The sequence below is a fragment of the Bactrocera neohumeralis genome, chromosome 4, assembly GCF_024586455.1.
Source record: "Bactrocera neohumeralis isolate Rockhampton chromosome 4, APGP_CSIRO_Bneo_wtdbg2-racon-allhic-juicebox.fasta_v2, whole genome shotgun sequence".
Taxonomy (NCBI): Eukaryota; Metazoa; Arthropoda; class Insecta; order Diptera; family Tephritidae; genus Bactrocera; species Bactrocera neohumeralis.
Genome location: NC_065921.1, coordinates 23,023,125 through 23,039,186, shown reverse-complemented (window position 1 = coordinate 23,039,186; position 16,062 = coordinate 23,023,125).

Sequence of the window (16,062 nt, the reverse complement as noted above, 5' to 3'; positions counted from 1 at the left end):
GTTTTCAATAAAATCGCTGCTACCTAAGCATAACTAGAGATTTGTTTGCTTAAAAATTGAAAATATTAAATTGGAAACATTTGAACTTTTTAGTATGTGATGAAAATAACGTTGAAAACAGATCATAGATCATTAAATGGAGTATCACCAGACATCTGAAGTAATTTAGTATGGCTGTCATTAAGAATTCACTGAATATACAAATTAAAATAATCTGTGCACTGTGAGTAATCAAAAACTTCTGTAAAAGTCCAAGTATGGGCACACACTTTTGTATTCCTGTCCTGAGCAACGAATTCGAAATATTTCCTTTTGATTATCCCTCTTTTTATACCCTAGCAACATAGTAAAAAGAGTAAGCCATAAAGGTGTTTGTATTAGTTACAATTAATACAAAAGGATATAGTGTTATATATTAATATTAGGTTCAAATTTAGGAGCATACTCTTTTAGCGCTCTGAAGCCGTTGGTATTGTACATTGACGTAGAAGATCCGCTGTCGCGCATGTAAATCACCACTATTCTAAAAGCATCACGTACTATAACTCAAAATCAGCAATTCAGTTACTCTTCCTCTTTGTATAACTGAAAGGGGCCATATGGTAGTCAGAGTAGCTGGGATATGTATTGCAATTTTCGCCGAAATTGGAGTTTGCTCTGGTTAGAAACTTTGCAGTGACTAGTCGAGTAGCTAGGAAGTTGATGGTTCGACTAATATTCTTTTCCAAAACGTTAATAGTCTCGGGCTTATCTGTGTAGACAAGCAATTTCCCAGAACCTCATTAAAAATAGTCCAGCAGTGGTACTTAAATAGCACAATCTTAGAGGTACCATAGGCTCACAACGCGAGATAATGCGCTCACCAAAAGTTTCCTTCAAAAAAATGATACTTTCGTTGGCTATACGGCATATAGTAATCTTGTTTGGAACCAAAGGTCATCCTCATCAACCTCTTCCAATTTATATAAGTACGAAAAAGTCATTAATTATGGCTGTATAGAGTTTTCCATTGTCTTTGACATTATGGTTGACTTCAATTTTAAAGAAATATGTATCAAGGACACCCTCTGCGCTCAAAGCACACTAAACAGTGAATGTTGAGAATATAATGGCGTTTCAGAAATGGCTTGAGGACTCACATCATTCCAAATTCGACAGTTTTTATACCCTGAACAGGGTATATTAAGTTTGCCAAGACGTTTGTAACACACAGAAGGAAGCGAAGGAGACCCTATAAAGTATATATATATAAATGATCAGTATGTTGAACTGAGTCGATTTAGCCATGTCCGTCTGTCTGTCTGTCCGTCTGTATATATACGAACTAGTCCCTCAGTTTTTAAGATATCATTTTGAATGTTTGCAAACGTCATTTTCTCTTCAAGAAGCTGCTCATTTGTCGGAACGGCCGATATCGGACCACTATAACATATAGCTGCCATACAAACTGAACAATCGGAATCAAATTCTTGTATGGAAAACTTTCAAATTTGACAAGATATATTCACGAAATTTGGTATAGATTATTTTCTAAGGCAACAATGTATTCTCCGAAGAAATTGTTCAGATCGGTTAACTATAGCATATAGCTGCCATACAAACTGAATGTTCGGAATCAAATGCTTGTATGGAAAACTTTCGCATTTGACGTGGCATCTTCACGAAATTTCACATGGATTACTGTTTAAGGTAATAATATAATCTCCGAAAAACTTGTTCAGATCGGATTGCTATAGCATATAGCTTCCATACAAACTGAACACATAGTTACTAAAAGAAATGCACCTGCGAAGGGTATATTAGTTTCGGTGCAGCCGAAGTTAACGTTTTTTCTTGTTTTTATTAAAAATAAAAAGTGAAATTATCGCTGAAACAATTTTCTTGTGAAAATCGGAATCGGTGGCGAACTCGTTTTGTGCTATTCATAAAACGCGCGAAGCGCTTGATAGTCGTTCGGCTTCAATTCTTATAACGTAAACCAAGACTTTTCCGCAAAATCTTCCATAAACTAAAGGTGCTTAGCTCCAATTATTGAACGCCATGGCGGATGGACTCATTCGGGTATTCTTCGATACTCTCCAAAATAATATTATTATGAAAAAATTCGTCGGTGGGCATACGCGTCGGAAAAAGGCCTCATGTTTCGGTTGAGAACCCTCTTAAGGGCCGTCATCGACTTTTAACAGATACGGCTGTTCGAAATTTTATATCTAATATGAGAAAAGACAAGTTCTTAATACCTAAGGTGGATTCTTTAGAGATAAATAAAGATGTGAGTGCGATGCACGAAGAGCACTTCAAAAAATTAGGGTATGTAACAGCAGTCAAAAGAAATAAACTTGCATTGTGGGAAAAAATGTGAAAACACGTTTAAGTTTTGCCAGACAGCACCAAAATTGGACCATAGATAATTGGAACCTGGTAATTTGGTCAAATGGAATCAAATTCAATGGTTTTCAGTCAGATGGAAAACAATATTGCTGGTGTCGGTCCCATGAATCCGTCCAATGACACCACGTTAAACAAACGATAAAACACGTTGGAGGCCATGTAATTGTTTGGAGCTGTTTCACCTGGTGGAACATTGGAGCACTTGCACAAAATAGAAGGTATAATTATAGCATAATCGCTGTGCTTACAATGAAGCTGAAAAAAATTTCCAGCTGATGAGTGGCCTTCTCAAAGCCCTGACCTCAACCCAATTTGGAATTTCTAGTTAATAGTTATAGTACAATTGGTACAATATCAATCAGCTCCTCAAGCCACGAAAATTTAAGGCAAAGGTAGCTTAAATCTTGTTGAAAGCATGTCAAAACGTATGCATCATAAAAAAGAAGGACTTAAGGACCAAATATTAATATTAAAATAAAATGCAATTTAACACTCTTGTTTGCAATTTCAACTTGGCCATCAGCGGCTATCAAACAGTTCGCTCTCACAGCATTCGTTACATATTCGCAAATACTTGTACATACATATATGTACATGTACTTATGTACCAGATGAGGATAAAAATATACAGCAGATCAATCATTTGTGCCTATTAATATCTTTAACATAATTTTTAGCGGCATGAATATTTAATTCGAAAATTAATACTTATGAATAATATATAAATAATAACTTTGTTGGCATTTGCAAAAATTAATAATAATTGCCAACATACACACACAAATGCAACACTTAGTGGCGCGTAAGTATTTTCCAACGATTGATTGATGATTACATTTGCCTGCGAACATAAAAACATACATTCAAAGTGTATGTGTGTGTGTGTGTGTGTGTAAGCACTGATGCGCAGGTGTGCACCGTGTGCACAATTCCCGCGAAAAATTACAATAATTGCTATTTGTATGAAGGCGGCACAGACGCACGGAAACACAGAGACACGAGAATGGATCAATGTATGGGCAGCCAATAAGTGGCCACCAATGGATGACAACAGGCGAATAATTTTCTACTCATTTAACTGGAAAATTAAATTTACCGCCAACGCTTATAATAAATGCGTGTACATGCAACGTCGATTAACGGTACTTTTACATAACGGTTTTGTCATTTTCGTAAATGCAATGTGCAATGGATTAACAACAAGCGCACAAAGCATTATAAAATTTAAGTTGAAGCAATGTGCAAATAAATATGCGTATATATGTATAAGTGTGGATACGTGTGTGTATACATATAATAAGTATTTATATACATATATATACGACTGTGTATGTAAATATGTATTCGTGTTTACCACAATCGGGGCGTGCATATTAAATGAAGTACGAACATTGATAAAATATGAAAATTGCTTTACTTTCGCGTTACTTTTGTAACGGTAATTAAACGCGCATTAAATCGGCGGCAGGCAAAACTCGCCCACAACAGCGCACCAAATTTATTTATTATTTTCACAGATTTGTTTATTTATTTGCTAAGCTTGGCTGGCTGGGATTATGGCGGCGCTGCTGTTGCCACGCTGATAACCGCTATGTGGCAATAGGCAAGCCACTTCCGAATGAAATTAACTGTAATGAAATTAAGTTTATGCTGCTTGACTTTGCATTCGGTTTTCATTCTAATTTTCCTTTTCTTTTTCTTCGTACTTTTTCATTTCCCAGCGCACCGGCAATATGCAAACAAATCACTTGACCAGTCTCGGGTGAAGAAGAAGGAGCTTTGGCGCGAAAAAGTAACAAGAAAAACGATGCACATAAAAAATGGTGGCTTTTGAATAAAACAAGCAACATTTGGCCACAAAAGCGCGTTGGAGCTAAGCGTTTTGGTGGTGCTGAAAAATTCACTCAAAAGGAAATTCTATGAAAAAGTTTGTTTTTGTTTTTTCATTTCAGATTTTTCAGATTTTGAGCAGCCAAGCGGATAATGATAATGCGTGAATAACAAAAGCGTGAATTAAAAGCGAAATAATTATTTAATTTTTTCTAATAATTCGCGCAATTTTTGAGGGTTGCATGAAGTATCAAAAAAGTCTGAAAAGGCGGCAGCCTCGATTTATACCCACCATTATTTTGTATATATATGTACTATGTATGTATGTATAAAAACTCGACGCTGGTAATTTCTTTTCAAATGATTATCCAATGTTGCAAGCCCATCATCCACACTGTCATACCGCCGAGCTGTTGCTAACGCATGGCAAAGAAAAATGCGTTAATAACGAAGACGCACAGTCGTATGGTTTAATTCATTTTTGTTGAAAGCTGTAAAAATATTGTGGCGTTCACAAAGTATTTTCGTTTGATAACCACAGCTGATCGCATTGAATTTTATTGCAGCCAACTTAACAGTGTTGTTAAAAAACAAAGTTCTTAACTTTTTGGAATATTTTTTGTTTGTTACCCTATAGAAGATGGAATACCGAAAACAACACTTTCGGCATATTTTACTGTTTTACTCTCAAAATGTTAAAAATGCAGTTCAAACAAGGCTAATATTGTTAGATGTTCGTTCTACCAATTTCGATCTTGAGAATACACCACGTCCTGGAAGTATTCTTGAAGTCTATATGAATGAAATATATATATGGATATATGGGTTCTTAGTGTTCTCACAGAACGAAATTTGCTTCATCGCATTAACAACTGTGATTTGATTTTGATCTTGTAACTATATGCTATCGTTGCATTATGTAGATACAGATTCCGACAAATGAAATTTGCTTCAGTTTGTGGTCCATTAGAAACAAGGGTGTGATTTTTTTTTTTGATTTTACAGTTTATTTATACATTTATGAAAAGTACAAAAATATTTTTTTGTAACAATATTATAAAAAGCTATCTTAAAAGTTGCACGAACAGAAACATAAAAATAAATAAATAATAGATGCCAGCTATCGTTGGGACTACAACCAAAAAAAATATTGAAAATTAAAAAAAATTTCGCTCTTTTGAAGTTCAGATTCTGAAAACAGCTATTTTTGGACAAGTTTTGATCGAAAAAATCAGTTCTTCAAATTATTTAAGTAGCCGCGATAGATATTGTCGATACACCATATTAAAATTTCAGTGACGATATATAGTTTTTTTTGCGATGAACTCCGAAAAAAGTAGTTTTGAGATAAATGACTGTCCATTCTACGACCGCGCGTATCTTAAAAGGGCTGTAAAGCTAAAAATAATGTGGTAAACAGTATATTTCGTATATCAACATTAAAAGAAAGGCTTCAAAAAAACGATTTTTTGAAAATTCTGTTACACCAAAAGCATTGCTATTTTCCTATGAGTGGTGCAAACGCTTACGGTGATTATGTTTTACCAAAAGCAAAAACCTACGAGTGGTGCAAAGCTAACAGAGACGGTCAAGAGATCGCAGAAGACATGCCACGCTCTGGATGACTTTCGACTTCTTTAATTGATGAAAATATTAAAAAAAAAGTTATGGAGGGTATGAAAACCGTCAGACAAGTTAAAGAATGGAAAGATATACAAAATCGTTAGAAAAAGATATTTTGTTAGAGATATGTCCCGATAAAGCTGAATTTTTTCAAAAATAAACAAGTCTCTTTGGACGTACCTTGATTGCAAATTCCGATCCCACATTCATGGGGAGCGTTATAACTACCGATGATAGATGGATTTATGAGTTTAACATGTGAACAAATCAACAAACATCGGAATGGAGGAAGAAAACGAGCTGAAACCAAAAACACCAGGCCAAGGCCACTCAAAAATCAAAGTGTTGCTCATTGTTTTTTTTTTTAGCAAAATTCGCTGAAGGAGCTGAAGGCCATCCCAAAAAGCGTTTATGAAAAGTGTTTCGAGGACTGAAAAAATCGTTGCCAAAAATGTATTTTATCTGGTGACGATTACTTTGAAGGCGAAGTAAATTAGCAATATAAGAATAATTAAATATTTTGCGGTTTATTTACAATTTCCGGTAACTTTGTCACAATGAATAGGGTCTCCGAAGTTTCCTTTCGGGTGTTACAACTATCGTGGAATACTTAAAATACCCTGCTCAGGGTATAAAAATGCCAAATAATAATCTAAACATTAATCTAAAATATCAATTTACAGCTACCATAGATTGCACCTTCAACATTATTCTGTCTTATTTTAATGGTATTGAATAAAAAAAAGAGTTTGGTAGGTAAAAAAACTTATTCCTTTGAGTTTGCTCTGTAATGGATTGAACATAATAATTACATGAAATCAAAAATCCACTTAGAAAGTAGCTAAATGTAGATTATAGCTGTGGATGACCCCCGAGAGACATTTTTGTAAAGTTAACTTTTCGCTGAAATAATTCGAAGATAATGAGTTGGAAAATATGCCAGAAAATAATTCACGTACAAAATTGGAACTTAACTTCCACAGCAAATTGATGTCAAAAGGAGGTGTTCGAACAGCTGGCAGGCAAATGTGAAGAGGACAGAAATTAGCATTTTAGTACAAATACATACATACACACTCGCTTTAGCCCGCTGCTCACCCAAAAAGTGTTGACGTAGGTCTTAGGGCAAATAATTCGCTACTTCCGTGCCCAGTAAATTAAGTTCGCGTTTGCGCTTTTATGCTCGTGAATATGTATGTGTATGTGCGAAACTGTGTCTTCTTATCAGAGGAACGAATTCTGCGAAATTTATTTCCAATGCGATTATTTTCATGCCTCGCCCTTTGCTGACAGCCGTTGCTTCGTGCGCAGAACAAAAGACACAAATTAACGGTGCATTTAAAAGGCTAAAATGCAAAGCAATTCCCTCGACGGAATGGTTCATTCTCTTTTTGGACTTTAACGGCCTCCGTCGCTTGTTCGCAACATCCGCAACGAAAGTTCGCCAGGCGATGGAAATGCGATTAGGTGTCCGATCCAATGAAGGACTTCTAGCGCGGCTCATTAGAATTTACGCCCGCTTTAAGCGTCGCGATAGATAAGTACATCTTTCCTTGTGTGAAAGAGCAAATGAACTTTTGCGTAGCAAAACAATTTACGCATTCACCTTTTATGTGTTCGCGTCCCCAGGCTCACTTCGCGTACCGTCAACAACAAGTTTTTCACGAGTTGACTTGTCGGTCAACATTTGTGTGTGTATGTATGTAGGCTTTTGGTGAGCTGCAAGGCATTGTCAATGGCAGAAAACGACCGCTGGGAGCAACACGCAAGGCCTGTCCATCCACATATTTACTTTTACTTTTTTTATGAAATGAAACAAAAGGGTTCTGCTTCCGCATTTATATTTAGACTAACGGGTATTCTCAGAAATTTATTGTTTTTGTGAAATTTATCTGTGAATATTTGTGTTAATCCTTTGTTTGCTCAGCGTTTTTCCTTGTTATCTTCGGTTTGCCCATTTCACTGTCGGCTTTTAAACGAAGAGATATTAACGAAGGTAAATTGCTAACGAAAATGAACTGGTTTGAAGAACTGCCAGTCCCACAGGACAATTAAGGAAAAAATATTTGAAAGACTCACTAAATGGATGAAATAATTGATTTAAAATATAAGTATAAAATAATACTGATCAAGTTTTACCAGGGCTGGTCTTTAGTGAGTGTTTGGCAGCTGTATTTTTTTGGCACGAGTAAAGTTTTCTGGCTAGAAGAAAAGAAAATAAAAAAAAGCATGCTGGACGCAGTAAGCTATTCTGAAAGAGATAATTTAGCACTAAATGAAGATATAGAACTGTAATTTGGAACAGGAGATCGCATTAGCAAATGGCACTTGTGAGTTAAAAATTTTGAAAAAATTGCTGTGGCCCCGTCGTCTAAGAAATTTAGTGTGTCTTAAACCATTCAAGCTAAAACAACCAAATACGCTTAAAAAAAGCTCCATAAGCACCCCTACCTACACCGTATGGATGAAATCGGATGTTAGCAATGCCCGCTCTCCATATAACGGTACTGTTCAAAACTACTAAAAGCGCGATAACCCAATAACTAAATACGCTAGGGACATTAAATTTTACTTCCGAGATGGTATGAGAAGGCTTTATAGGAGCCAGGGTCAAAATTGAACGATGACCGTGGCATCGTCAACTTTTAGGTAAAATCACATTTGTCGGGACTTGTTTGACCTATTTCAACCATATGCGGAATTTAATATTCTACTTACATTTTCTTCTTATAGTGCAAAGTTAAACGAAATTGGACTACAACAGTAAATAAATCAAGAAAGAATAAATGTAAAGAAATAAAACTTTGCACGACTTTGCCTCTAAAATGTTTCACCTTACGACCAAAAATTCTCCAAACCGAATCAAAACTGATCAAAAACTGGTACCAAATATGTGAACCTCAGTTCCTTTAATTGACTTCTGTTCGAAAATATCGGTCAATGTGTAAGGTATAGATATACACCTTTCCTGATAATAGTATGTCTATGTCTTAAAAATAGGTTCAATTGGGTCAAAACTGATTTCATTCCAAATGATTAGTGATAGCATGGTACCGTAATGAAACCCTGGCGGTATTTTATTAATCTGTGGCATGTTAGTTGTATGTAGCAAAAAAAAAGATAAAATCGAGCCAATACTGCCCAATTCCCGTATGATTTTCGTTATACTTTGTATAAATATATATATGAAAGTATGCTGGGCATACCTGAGTAATGTCAAAATTATTGTAATCAGCCCGTTTCTTTCTCTGCCAGTATATCCCATAAAATGATTTCGGTTTTTCACCTCTATTTAAACTATTAAGGTTGGTTAAATTGTGTGCGATGAATTAGATTATAATTGCTACATAGCTTGGTCTAAACCTCAGATCCCTAATATAATGAATTCCAATTCGCTGGGTGATGTTTTCCACATCAGTTCAATATATTAAATCATCGGTCGAATTAATTTCATATATCACTAATATCCATTTTGAAGATGTTTCTGATATAATTTTAGCTGAAGCGAACTAAAATACAGCAAAAAACTAAGTCTGAGTTTATGGCCTTTAATATAAGTCAGCAAGATACCAAAATTGATTGTAATTCACGATTCGGCATATAATCTAAAAAGAACTTATAAGACTCAATAAATTTCAAATAATATATCTTTAAAACCACTAAACTTCAATAATTTCTTAAATCAATATTCGAGTATATGTCTACAACCCTGTCTAGGTTTCCTTGCCGCAAATAGAAAATTAAATCAGAAAAATCAATTAAGAGCACACAATAGACAGGCCGCCTTTTTAATTTGCCTTCCAATGGAAATTAACTCATTATACGTTTATTTTCCATCCCACCTATACCGCCTGTTAGACTCAACCGTGCCATTCCGTCTCACCCACTTAGCAGCTCAGTCTTCATATTATTGCGGCGCCACATTGTGTTTATTAATTAAATTTCCTTCCCTGTTTATCACCGTTAAGCATCAATATTTAGATTCATTCCACAAATGACGCAAGTCGGCGTTGGCGTGCCGTATTGAGCGCGAGCAGAAGGCGAGGTGCCATGAGTAGCTCAGCATTTTTTGCATAAAATATTCATTAATTTAAGAAAATTTGTGCCGTTAAGTGGAAATAATATTAATATGCAAATACCGAAAAGAAATGGGTAAGGATAATTATGAGTCTATAGGAAAATGTGAACTTGATTTTTATTATTTTATCATTTGTTGCTATTGCTCTTTTGTGAATCTGTTCTTTACGATCCATGATATCCCTTTCAAGAGACTAACTTCAAAGTACGTAGAGTTGTTTCGTTCCAGTTAACTGCCTTTTCTCTACCAAACTTCACACAATATCAAATCTGATTTTTAGGACTCTTTTTAGAACCAATAGTTCCTTGTGTCAAATTTCGAAGACTTAAATTCCAATCTCTTGGAATATAATTTTTCCCTTCTAATTCTTCGAGAATTGCAACTCTTTGTATATTTCATAATTGCACGAGTACAAAAACTATCACAGGTGTTTCAAGCGAAATATAGTTGGTGCGTTATCTTTTCTTACCCGCACTTCTTTTTCTCTTCAAATAAATATTTTTAAGAATGCTAATAACACTTTTTGAGATAACTAATCATATTCAACACCACCCAATTAAATCTTACTCTCATTGTACCCTGTACAAATTTGCAACAAAGTTTGTAACACCCAAAATGAATCGTCGGAGACCCTATAAAAATATACACTACTGTGGGCAAGAAATAGTAAGACTTTTTAATTTAAATTTCTACACCATTAAAGAAGAAGAAAAAATTATTCAAAAAAGAAGTTGCACTAAACAAATTTCTACGGCAGAGACATAAATAATGTTGGAAAAGGCCTTCGGTAATAATTATTTGTCGCGAGCTGGTGTTTATGAATGATAAAAATTATTCAATGCAGGTCGAGAACGCGTCGACGGAGAACCAGTTCTCGACAGCCATCAACATCAACTGATGATAAGCGTCATTAAAATAAAGAAATTGAATACATGAAACGTGAATCTACACGCCCATTGAATACTATTCCGAAAATAAACTATAACAATTGTTTCAAGTATCTGAAAGAAGTTACTCCTCAGACCAGATGTTTTACAATGAACCCAGATACATCTTTTAAATAAAGAAAAATAATGCGAAATTTTTATATCAATCTAGAGGACTGAGCAGTTAGTTAGCTTGCTATTTTTCTCAAAGGTTTTTTTTTGTCGGTGCTGCTGTATTACCATCAATAGTAATTTTACTCCTTATTGCTGCCAGCTGATACACCGATAACAATATCGGCTTCCTTGGTCACGTTATTCAAATCGAAAATTTTGTTGCAGTTCGGAAAACATTCAAATTTAGTACATTTATCTGTATAGATAGATGCTTTGAAAAGTTAAGTGTAGAGTTATACTATCTCCAACCGCAATCGACTGTGGACTCGGCCAGTAAAAGATTTTAGGGCTAGAGCCTTTTGAAGAAGCAAACGATAAAAAAAAACTGTTTTATGGCTTCATCAATGCACTTTCTTTTATATGGAATGTCAAAACTTACATATACGCTTTGAAAGATGTGCTAAATATTTCAGATAAATTTTCCATTTCCTGATCTACCCAAGTGATTGCGCTTTCCACCAGTCTCCTAGTTCTTCGTTAGCAACATGCTGAGGCTGGTATAACAACCAACTTGGCAAGAATATTTTAATTGGCAATATTTCTTGAATGTCAATGAAAATAACACCCTTTACCTTTACGCAGCGTAGACTCAAGAGTCAAGATGCCACTGCGTGTCTGGCATGAAAGCGGAAAAAATTAAAACATTTAAGCGCTTCCACACCAACCACAATGCGACAGAGATGAAAATAATTATAACTACACGAGCACACACACACACGCACACGCATTAACACACCCGAAACTTTATCAATGCCTCAATTCTGCAGTTTGTCGGCAATTCTTTGCAGTGCTGTGCGCTTCTTGCAATTATCTTACTCTCACTCTACTTGGACTTGCCAGCAAGTGGAGGAAGTGCAATAAAAATGGAAAGTAACAACAACAGCAGGCAATTTTCATACGCCGTGAAGCGCGAGAAAACGCACACACACACACACATGCTCAACCTTTTCTATACAAACATAGCTGCATGACATTTGAACTGTAATTTCCCTCATGTCTTCTGCACGGCGACAAATATAATGTGAATGTGTGCGTTTGCCACACCTTTGCATCCTGTTTTTAAGACAGTGCCCCTGCTACCATGTAAAACTCTTTCCTTTGGCTTTCTTATGCTGTTATGTGCATGCGAGTTTTAATTAATTTCTCATTCTTTGACAATTCACAGCTGCTGCTGCTGCCGCTGCTACTGTGGCTGCTGGTCCTGGCGTAAGACAATTCGCAAGAAATGGGAAATGTTCCACATGTGTCAACAGACAAAAATGCGTAAAAAATGAAAAAGAGAAAGGGCGAATTGTTTCGTTTTTAAATATATATGTGTGTGTGTTAAGGCGGTTCAAAAGTTAAGGTTCGGAATGCCATAACCTATTCCAAAGGCTCCTAGTATTGATATGGGATAATTCACCTAGAGTAATTTTAGTTTCGGACACTAAATGATAAAAAATCAAGAAACAAGTAAAGTTATTAGTTTTTAACAAACCGTTATATGGGTTATAATCCGATTTCACCAATTTGTACACTGTCGGCAGGGGTTCTTAAAGGATTTGTTCTAAGTAAAGTGGGTTGTTGTATGAAGCTTGGGTAGTTTAGGAGATATGTACGTTAAACCTATTAGAGGGCGGAGCTATGCCTATTTAAAAAATATATATTTAGTGTTTAGTTATGGAATTTTATAGGTTATTTATTAAAGGCGATTCAGAGTATACATATACATTGTTTTGTTCGTGTCTTCTTAGCGAGTTCTGGATTTTGACACTTTTATGACACTTCTTCACCTTCAGCGGTAGGTTCTAGAATTTATGTCTCAAGGCGTTGGAAAAAGTTAAACCGATATGAGGCAAAGTTTAGGTACAATATATATTGCAAAAGTTGTGTTTTTAATAATAAGAAACTCCCCTAATGTGTATAATAAAGTTCCTTTAGTAATTGAATTGCGCTCTTGTAAGTAAGGGACATGTGCGTAAATTAAAGTTTATTCATTTTACCCATTGGTGATTATTTGCAGTTCCTGGTTGAGTGGAATATTATTAGTCCCGTCCCATTAACAAATTTTCATTTTTATACTCCGTGGAGTCACAATCGAAGAGACTAAAAGTAACCCAAAAATATATACCGATCAAATATGGTCGATGGTGTGGCAGTCGTGTTATACCTTAAACAAGGAGTGCTCGTGTTGTAGCTCACTTGACTCATTTTGGCTTGCTACAGCACCACTTACAACAAACACAGAGTTTTTTTAAAGACAACGCAGCAGCATCCTTTGTACAACAGCACCTTTAATATGCAGAAAAAGAACTAACTTATAATACTGTATAACAAGTTAAGCAGAGTTTACAGTGAAGGTTCGGCGTTGACATTACAAACCGACGGGTATTCCATTATAAATGTATCAAAAATGAAAATAATAAGTTATAATTGAATTAAGTGGAAGATTATTTAGCAATTGGAGGGAAGCCTCTCTCCGGTGTACCGAAACAAGCCACGTGATTGCTGATACTGCTTTCTTATAACTTATAAAAGGAATTATGAAAAAAATATTTTAAATGGGCCAGTCTAACGACGATATGATGGAGAATTTATGTGAAGACCTATTATGTTAGAAGGATTGGTATTCGTATTGCCATTCTCATATTGCTCTTCTATTGCCAGATGTTCATTATACCACCATAATGTCAAATTGTGTGACGCTAAAATGACAATAGTAAAATTTTGAAATGAAAAATGCTGTCAATATGAATTGTGATGGCAAAGGAACTTTATTGCTAAGTACATACTTGATTTTTCTCTTCTATCAAAAACTGTACAAAAACCTAACTAACAACCTCTCTGGCTTGATTTTGACTGTCATTGAATTTGACGCACTGAGATTCGAACGTTATTTGTTTACTTTACTAAGATGACTAAGAAATCGAATCAAAAGCTACAAAATACAAGTAGTAATCCCAACCCCAAACCTCAGAAATTGTCAGATATGTGATATTTGTTCAAATTATAGTGGTTCCCATCCTGCATATAATAATAGCTCTCTTCGATTTGCCATTTTCTAATAGCGAACTTTAAGCACTACTCTTTTGACAAAGAATTGACATGCAAAAGCAACTGCAAAGTTAACGAGTTGAATTGATAAAAAAAGTAAGCAGATGCTTCAATATAGTGGTTTCTTTGAGAATGCTAGCAAGTTGTGTTCTACATAGTTTAGACCAGTTTTATCTTATTGAATGGCTCATATGACAAATTACTCCAAAAAAGGTAGCTATACAATTTTTTTACGTTTTCAATACGCAACACTTGAAATAAATTATAGGTATTTAAAAGAAAGGTAAGGCTCGAAACTAAGGTTAGGTAAGGTTAGTTTGGTATAGTAATGAGCCACACAAAGACCAGTTTTTTTCCTTAGCGATACCACATGGAGCTCCGTTACAAAGCTCATATGGAGTAGTCTCCTTCAAGATGCCTGCACTTAACGCGAATTTTAATAGATTCTGGGGACCCACTGATCATGCTGATTATGTTTTTGGGAGACAACCGTAGATCACTCTTAGCAATTTCGTCTCCTATCTCATTGCCCCTGATGCCTTTGTGACCTGAAATCCAGTACACATACAGTTGCTTGGTTCTGACAACCCTCTTCACTGCCCTTTTTTCCAAAGCATTTTTGACCAATATGCGAAACGAGATTAAAGTCTCGATCGCTCCTTGGCTATTCACGTAGATGTTGACTTTAAAATTGTTATTACCAATTGACCTAGTATGCCCGAAGGTTCTATGCGTAAGTTCTCCTGCAGCCATTAATCGCACGTTTAGCACAAGTTCAAGAGCCGCGGAGGAGCGGTTCTTAAAGCTCTCGAACCTCTGAACACGATTTTAAGCTACTTTCAATTGTAGATTTCTTCACAAAAACAAAAAAAATAATACATTTTCTTCGAAACGTTGGCGAAAAGTTTTCAATTTAAATTTCGTGCGAAAAACCCAATCATTTGTCGAAATATTGTATTTCTGGGCTGGTTCAACTGTCAGTGACATCTGTACCAAATGTCATATCAAAATAGCGTTTAGTATACGCATGTCTTTCTGAATTACATAAAGTGCATTCGAGGTTTTTTACGATGAGTAAAATTATTCAAGCAAGAAGTTCCATTAAATTTTGTGTGCGGAATCAGATTTCTGGTGCCAAAACGTTCAGAATGTTGGAAAAGGTCTTCGGTGATAAGTATTTGCCTCGAGCAAGTGTTTTTGATTAGTACAAATTTTTCCAAGAGGGATGAGAACGCCTTGACGTTCAGAAGGAATTGCTGTCAATAACCGTCAGAAATCTTACTGGCTTCGTTGAGCTATAGGAAGGATCAGTGAAAAGCATTTTGAAGGATCATTGGTCCTAAGAAAAGTGAAAGGGTGATAGGTTTGAAATTCACTCAATTTGCGATTCACAGGATGTCATGAAACGTATTATTACTGGCAATGCGTCTTTGATCTATATTCAACCCGGGAATAGACGATCAATTGTCCGAATATCGTGGCAAAGGAGAACCGCTGTCGGAAAAACTGCATCAAAGCAGGTCAAAAATAAAGACAGTTTTCTTCCTTTATCAAAGTGCGGTGTACTCCTTTTTTCAAATTCCTTTCGACTGTCCAAACTGGAAACGGGAAATACTTTTTGAGTGTTTTGCGACGTTTGCGCAAAGCTTTTCGTAAAAAGGGGCTGGAATTATGGGTCGCACACTGCATTCATTCCAAGTGTATTGGCCATGGAGAATTACTTTGTTGGGGTCGACATAGATTTTCGAAAATAAATTAAGAATTTTAAAATTATGAACAAAGTCTTACTACTTTTTCTAATATCGGTTTTTAGATTGAAGATAATTTGAAGCAGAGAAATCGTGCTCACCCCCAGATATTGCTTCCTCTCTAGGGCCTCTTGAAGATTGGCTCCTAGAACAAAGTATCCAAATTTGTGAAAAAAGCTGAGAGCATTACTGTATTATGCTAAAAGTTAAAGTTATTTGACATTAAAATTGTAGAAAAAATATTTAAATAAATATTTAT